Here is an 8,971-nt window from a genome sequence, read left to right on the forward strand (position 1 = left end):
GTACTGTAACAGTGCAGTGTTGACTGGTCACGACACGGTGTGATGTGGGCAGGGCTCGGGCTTTCAAAGGCTACTGCGTCGTGGTACGTGGGAGAACGTATCTCCGTACCCGTGACTGCATTGCATTACTCGTATGCACTGTTCGGAACATGTGTGTGCCAACGTTGAGAAGCAGTAGCCTTTTATCCAGACGCAAGGTTGAGGTCAAAAGTATGTCGTCCAAAATGAAGGTTGCTTTTTTTCAAATTCCATATTTCATCCAAACAATTGAATTACTCATGTGCAAATAAAACTGTTAAAGATTTGTTCCTGTTGTGTTTTCGATAAATCGACAAATCAACCGTATGGCGGCTGTACTTTAGCTTACAGGCATGACAGGAAATACGACTGTGAGCGCAAAGTGTAGGCCTACCCTCGAACTGCACACAATACGCTGAAGATTGCATCATACACTTTGTGATCTCTCTTGCATGGATCTTGCGCCGTATCCCACCCCCATTTTTGTCGATGGTAATCAGTGAGCAGACAGTTTTGCCGATTTTTTATTCTACGTTATACTGTACAACAGAAAAAGACATCGGGCCTCTTCATTGCGTTCCAGTGCTTTCTAGCCATTTTGCGGAATATTATGTCATGTAATATATTCTATAGTTTGTATACTGGATGTATCAAACATTGTTACCACAAGAGCCTACTCAGTATTGTTTAAAATCTTTCTTTTTATGCCTTTGCTTGTTTATTTTTTGTGTGCGTGTGTGAGTGAGTGAGTGTGTGTGTGAAAAGACATGAGTCGTTTTCTTCATTGACTTGCTTGACTGAGTGCATTATAGGCCTAATTACTATAAGTTACTATAACATTTGACTGGTTTTTATTGATTTTTACACAGAGCATGGATATATATTTCAGCCCATGCACGCTATGCCTGTATAATGAATATAAAATAAATATTGAAAAATTATGAATGGCAATGTTAGTAATGATTATGATGGGGTGCAGTTCCTTATTCCCAAGATTCATTATTCGAAAGGTTTAATGTTCCGAAGGTTCATTATTCTGCAGTTTTTAATCTGTAAATAAAATAATGTCCATTATTCTGAAGGTTCGTTAATCCAAATATGAAAAAAAGTTTGTTATTCCGAAGATTCTTTGATCCGAAAATGAAATAAGATTCTTAATTCCGAAGGTTCGTTTGTACGCGCCTTTTTTCACTTTCAGATTAACAAACCTACGGATTAACCAGCCTTTCGGAATAACGACACAAAACTGTTCAGGTTAACCAGCCCGATTTTTTCGCATTAACGAACATACTAATAAAATACTAGGTACAGTATACTGAAATTATTGCGTTTGGGAATAACAAACTTTCGCCACTATGAATAGCCAGCATCATCCACAATATTGATAACGATCATGGCAGTAATTACAAGAAAGATAAAACAAAATATTCATTACAATAACTATAATTATAGTTGTGACACAGGGGCCGTATACTGTCTGGACAGCACGACCCTGTGTCATAACTATAATGATTATTTTGATATATCTTTCTTGTAATCACTGCCATGATCGTTATCATTATTGTGGATGATGCTGGCTATTCATAGTGGCGAAAGTTCGTTATTCTCAAACACAATAATTCCAATGTGATTATGTTCGTTAATGCGAAAATAAAATTGGGCTGGTTAACCTGAGCAGTTTTGTGTCGTTATTCCGAAAGGTTGGTTAATCCGTCTCTTTTGGCTCCTGCATGATTACCACCAGTAACCAATCGCCTGTTCGTTTTATCATGTCACAACATATACCTTATCCTGATGATTTCACAAAAATGTTAGTCAGATTCAAAACTTTTCGAGTAATATTTCATCAAACAGACAAGCAAGCAAATAAACATCAGCAAAACAGCATTATGTGTTTGAATGAGTTAGAGATAGCACTAATATGATAATGTTAAACTTGTAATGATAAAATGGCAACAAAGATACAGAGCTTCGGTATAGACCGAAGAATAAAAAGGTCACCCCCCCCCCGAAAAATAGGAGATACTCAGAAAACTTTCAGTGGTAAAACGAAAAATAAAATCACATGACATTAAAGAGGAATAATACCCAAAGATATATAATTCATTTTTGTTGATTGAGTGAATGCAACAATAATATAAGCAGAACACGTATCAGTGAAGTTTGAGGAACATCCTTGAGACAAGACATTTAAAAATCATTTAATATACCGCCATAGCTGGATTAAAAGACTACGACAGTTCGTGACGTCACTGCAGGACAGCGATAATCATAAGGAAAAAACATGAAGAGAATTCAACATAATTATGTTCATTTTTATTTTAGAATCTAAACATTTCAGAAAGCAGGGGGAATATCACCCTTATGTCATCAAAATCAAGATTTTCTTTTAAAAATGAAATTGTGTGAGACATTCTCATGTAAAATAAATGAAGTTATGCCATCTTTTGGTTACAAGTCTTTTATTCACTCGCTATTTTTGTAAGTAATGATTATTCAATCATTTTTTTGCAGATATACCTTTTTAGAAATGGTCCCTTTTGAGGGGATGGTGTTGTTGCAAAATAATTCTTATTATATTTCATAATGATTTTACAAACCAATAGATGATTTTTCCTATTATAATTATGACAAGCAGCATCACTTCATCCAATTAATGAATGTGTGATTTTGACCCATATCTATATTTTTGAAGACAAATAAACTAGAAACAAATAATGAATTCTTCCTTCCAATGTATTCGGGACAACTTCACTCTTCTGTTTGTAAGAATCTTCATTCTTTTCTTTTTTTTTAATTACACATCCTCTGAACCTCCTTTTTCCGTACAGCGCAAGATCGAAATAATGCTCTTTCGATACTCCAGCATATTATATATATATATATATATATATATATATGTATATATATATATGTATATATTTGGGGGAAGGGGGTGGGGGATGGGGGATGGGGGATTTCTTATTCATTGTCTTTAAAAGAAACCTCCAGGTGACGTTTATCTTTTTGCATTTGAATATTATATTAATAGATATCGTTATTGAGTATAAGGGTTCCAGAATTTATAGTGATTGGGATGAGGAATAAGAATGTTTTCAAAATTCATAATAATTCACAATTGTTCAAGGAAGCAGAACAAAAGAAGAAATCATACATAAATCCTACACAAAATAAAGTAAGATTGTAATGGAATTAAAACTGCTGGAGAATGTGAGCCTCATCTGTCATTATCCTTGTTCAGTGTATCATAGGGTTTTTCAGAGTGTCAATAGGTTTATCTGTTCCAGAACCACAAAAAAAAAAAAATGCAATTTGTACTGTACAAAACGTTATCAGTTAATTACTTCAATGTGCCTGATGTGAAATCAAGATGATAATAATTTGTATTATGTCCCTTTATTGATATATCGTTATACAGTACTATATACTGTGATGTGTTGCACCGCGCCCACGTCTAGGGAGGGAGGCACTTCGAGCTATGAATACTCAGTCTCAGAAATTTAACTGTCATGTGGACTTTGTCTCTTCTGTAACAATAGGTGAGGACACTGGTACTCCGACACCAGTTAGATCATTCACGAAAAGAGGAAAATGTCATCACTAGTACCGGTATAAATATAGGAACAATCAACAACAATTTCAAATGCATTTTGACCATCATAATGTAATCATATCAGGAATGCATATAGTAATGTTTTCGTGTAAGCGTAAATATTTTGTGTACAATACACTTCAGAATACTTCATGAAACAATGTAGGCCTATATTATACTTTGTGCTTTTTGGCCATCATCGAGATGATAATGAGTACTTTTTATTGATAGACTTAAAGAACGAACAAAGACAAAGGAAGGTGCATACATCATACATATAAAGTATAGCATTTGAATTATACATATATTTTAATATTTTCACCAATTTACACGATACATACAAGATGTCATGATCAAAATGCTTCTCATGGGGTATAAATGAATGATTAATAGCTAAATATTCAGCAAATGGATCAAAATAATAAACCAGATTTGTCATTCTCTCTCGAAATGACCTTTCCCCACCCCTCGGCCAGAAAATAGCATTTATCTGTGAGACCTAAATAAAGCAGGTAGACATTGACGTTCTTTTTAACCCATATCCGCCGATCTACGGGATTTTCCGTAGAAGCCGCGAACGCTGCAATCACCGAAGTACGGAAAATTCCGTAGTCGAGCTTGCCGCTGAAATAACGTCATTTTAACGTCATTTTTAACGTCATTTTGACGTCGTTTCTACATTTGTAAGATATTATGACATTTGTTTATCTATAAATACATATACCTGTGTGATATTTAGGTCACGAATTGATATCATTTCTCCTGAAGTGATATGCATTGATTAGGATGGATGTGGTATCTCTTCAGGGAAGGTTGTAAAGAACAGTCTCTTTACATTAGTCAATGATATTTTTGTCCCCGCCGAACGAGTTCGAGCAGGGGACTATGAAACGGGCTCCGTACGTGTGTGTGTCCGTGTGTCCGTCCGTGCGTCCGTCCGTCCGTCCGTCCGTCCGTCCGTCCGTGCGTCCGTGTGTGCGTCCGTGTGTGATCAAAATCTTCAATTTGCTACTTCTCTGTCATTTATGAGCCAATTTTGATTCTGTTTGCTTTATATGATAGCACTACATGGGAGCTTTGAAACTTCTACACAGAATTTCAGTCGTGACCTTTGACCTTGACCTTTGACCTATATTGTACATTTTGCTACAAAATGCTACTCCTCCGCCATTTCTAACCCGATTTCGATTCCGTTTGCTTTATGTGATGGCACTAGGTTAGGGCTTCAAAACTTCTACACAGAATTTTGACCTTTGACTTCTTTGACCTTTGACCTTGATTTTTGACCTGTATTGTACATTTTGCTACAAAATGCTACTCCTTCGCCATTTCTAACCCGATTTCGATTCCGTTTGCTTTATGTGATGGCACTAGGTGAGGGCTTCAAAACTTCTACACAGAATTTTGACCTTTGACTTCTTTGACCTTTGACCTTGATTTTTTACCTATATTGTACATTGGCTACAAAATGCTACTCCTTCGCCATTTCTAACCGGATTTCGATTCCGTTTGCTTTATGTGATGGCACTAGGTGAGGGCTTCAAAACTTCTACACAGAATTTTACGCACCGCGTAATTTCTACTTTTCCTTGTTTTACTTGGAAAACACCTGTCATAAACAGAGCGATTGCATTATAATATTTTTGATTTATGAATAAATATCAAATGCGATATTTATTATTCATATTTTCATAAATTATGTCTGACTTCTGTCAACTGGTATATTTTTCTGATTGGTCAAAATGCATGGACATTTATATCATAAAGGGCAATTTTGTGCTCTTTCTTTTGATACGTAATTTGTCAACTTTCCTTTATTTTTTCTGCGTTTGAAAAAGATGTAAAGTTGAAAATACTTTGAGTGCAAATATTTGTCTGTAGCGGCTCGGTACGAATGGCGTTTACATTAGTATAACGCAGTAGGCGGATATGGGTTAAACAGAAATTGATAGCAACAGTTCATCCATTTTCTTAGTGTAACTATGGCCTGATGAACGTGTCTGTTGGAATCCCAGAAGAGTGCATATTTCTCTATAAACAAAAAAAAAAAGGTAGAAAGTAATGTTCAGTTTAGCGGAATACATTTGTATCAGCGTTAGAACATGCCTTGAACCATAATACAACATGTGTTTTGGGGGTAAAGTTGTGCAATACACCTTCGCGTCATTATCGACCACACCCAGGAATAGTGCGACGGCCACCGGAATCATAACACGACTAAGTTCACAACCGATGTGTATAGCGCCCTCGTCTCGTTGCCAAAAATAGACCTGCCTCTCGGGGTGATAAATAGCCTATGATCATACTGTGCTTGATTCAGTCTGCGAAAGATTCATGTCCTGCACCTCGTCCTGGGCCCAGTCTCGACAACTTTGAAGTTTTTCTTTCCCGTCTCTTTGAGGTACACTTTCCGTTCACAGTAACAGGTTGGTTTTTATAATGATCAATAATCTACTAATTTGATTATCAAAGGCAATTTGGTTGTTGGTGCCGGTTATGTGTGTTGTTGTGATTTTTGTTTTGTGTGTATGTGTGGGTGTGTGTTTGTTAGTTTTTACAAAGTTTCGAGAAAATTACGTCGTTTTGTGTTCCTATCTTACTGCAGATTGGGTTTTTGTTTTGTTTTGTTTTTGTTTTTGTTTACTTTTCTTCCTTTTTTAGTATAAAGTGAATTTGACATTGCATTTTTTTAGTTTGTTTATTTTTTTTTGTTTACTATGAGTAAAAGAGCGAAAGAGCGAAAGAGCGAGGGAGAGTGACTGCTGGTGATATAGTTACACTTATACTATAAGAGGACGTATAGACCAATCCATGTATACCCCTTCGTCATTCTTCAAAGGAGAGAGGGAGGTAATGGGCGGAGAGGTGCAGAGGTTTTCCTACCAACTCTTCTTCTAATGAGTAATGCAGTATATGAACTGGTTTGAAATATACCCATAATCCAGTTCGGACCTCCTCAAGTGAAACAAAAAATGAGGTTCTGTGATACAGCATGTCGACTCTGCTATTTCAAAATGATCACCGCACGTTTGAGAAGAAGAGGGAGAGGGGACGGAAACGAAGACTCTCTAGAAATGAACTTTTGCCGTAAGATCCTGATGACAGGGGAGGTCAATGATGGCGTGTATTTGTTCAAATTTACTAAGTCGCCTTGTACTGGATAAAGGCGAGAAAGCAATTAGCTGCTCAAAACTAGCACTAAGGTGCTTTTTGCCTTTGACACGACGCATGGGGATCATTGGCAAGTTTTAACATAGGATTTTGATAGCCCTCTCGTCCCAAACAAAGCTACATACATCAGGCATTATTGTTTGAGAAGTCACTATAGAGGTATTGTTTACCATCATTGGAGCAGTAATTTTAAAAATGTTTGAGATATCACATTTTGATGCATATGTGCAGGTCAGTTGCATTACAAAACATCATATGCCATAATAATGTAAGGAGATATCACTATTTTTCTGAATAAACCGTAACTATAGACGGTTTAGTCTAGAAACAATTTTATTTTAGCTATTGTTCGCATTTTGTATATCTAACAATACTTTACATTGATTATACTTTTCTTTTACATTGGTTATGTCTATCCTTAACCCACATTTTAGAACTATTTTGAAGCACTGAAGCTGGGTTTTTGTTTCATCTTCAAATGGTAAATAATGCCTTTAATTCTTGTGAAGAGACTTCCGGCGAAGGAGACGCCTATATGTTGATATTATCTATAGTTTCGAAGCTAGTTTCAACGCCACTGGTGGCTTTTTGCATGCCACACTTAAGTTGGCTCATGAAACTGAGTAAATCAAACAAACAAGATCGTTTCATAAAAATCAGACATTATCATAAGACTTAATAATAATACAGAAATCAAAGAATGAGAAAAACAGTATAACTATATAGATTACGATTGAGTTACATAATACTTATACAGGAAAGAAATCAAATAATAAAGGTTTGACATTATAACAAAGAGGAATAAGAAAGCATAAAGGAAATGAAGAACTGATAAAAACAAATAGAGAAAGGAACAGATGAATAAGAACAACTTTCAATGAGTCGAATGAAACGACGGAGAAAGCAAAAGGAAAAGGAAAAGAAGCATGCAGAAGACGACAGCGACGACGAAAGAGAAGACAATAATGATATTGATAATGATATAATAATGATAATAATAATAATAATAATAATAAAAGAAAAAGAAGAAGGTCTTCTTTATCCAGGGTATAGCCTCTTCAGTGTTGCCACTGCTCTGTCATTATAGGGCCCAACCATTAGATAACCCAGCGTTGCCATAAGGTTACACCCTTGGTCGCCTAGAGGGACGTGATGGGTAGGCCTATCATTATCCAAGGGCGTAGGCACTTACGGGCGGGAATCGAACTCGGATCATCTGATTGAGAGTCGGGAGTCTTATCCACTATGCCACAGCGCCAGAAAATCACCTAAGCGACAATATCTGACAAAGGATTAGCTCTAACCTCTCCGTCGCTATGAAAACAAGGAAGCACATATTATAGCGACTTATATCTAATATAGTTATATAGAACACAATGTCAGAGCATGGAGCTATGTGTACTGAAGCTGCATTGCTAGGGGCTTTTGTTGATCTGTCCACGCTTTGAGGGGCCTAATAGGGTTTATAGCAAATATTCAAATATCCGCGGCAATAAAATTGTGATTTTTCTCACAAAGGAATATCGCAAGGTACTTTTATTCTTGATGCTTTTGTTGATGTATAAAGTTTATAATGTATGCCGGCGTATATTGATCGATATATCATTGATCAGAGGTAGAGGGAGACACCCCCATCCAGCCAGGGAAAAGATGTCACACCATGATTTTAATTCATAACCTGATCATGATATCTCCTCCTATACATTATCTTGATTTACTTGTTCAGTGAATTACTTTCTTTCGTTTACACTGAATTTTATCTCGATGGAATATCTATCCCATCTCAAAGGCATGCTGTCGGCCATCTTCTCACAAGACAGTGTGTATACCATCACTGTGCCATAGGCTACACAATAAATCATCATTAGGATGATTTTATTTCAGAGAACCAAAAACAGGGAAAAGATATCATTTCCATCACCTAATTCTTCATTTTGTTCTTAGGGGTATGAGGTCCATCTTAAAAAAAAAACACAAACAAACAAACAAACAAACAAACAAAAACGAAAAGAAAAGAAATCCATCACCGTCCGCGGGATTCAGCCCAGAGATTCTTCCTGTTGGGATGGGGTAAAGTAATAAGGTAACATTAACCCTTGACACCCCCCCCCCCCCCCCACACACACACACACTGCACAAAAAGTTCCGCGGCCCCGCAAAAAAAAAAAAAAAAAAAAAACCCTCTAAAAG

This window comes from Diadema antillarum, unplaced genomic scaffold (assembly GCF_040938485.1).
Source record: "Diadema antillarum isolate AM-2024a unplaced genomic scaffold, OU_Dant_1.0 scf00000049, whole genome shotgun sequence".
In the NCBI taxonomy this organism is placed as follows: Eukaryota; Metazoa; Echinodermata; class Echinoidea; order Diadematoida; family Diadematidae; genus Diadema; species Diadema antillarum.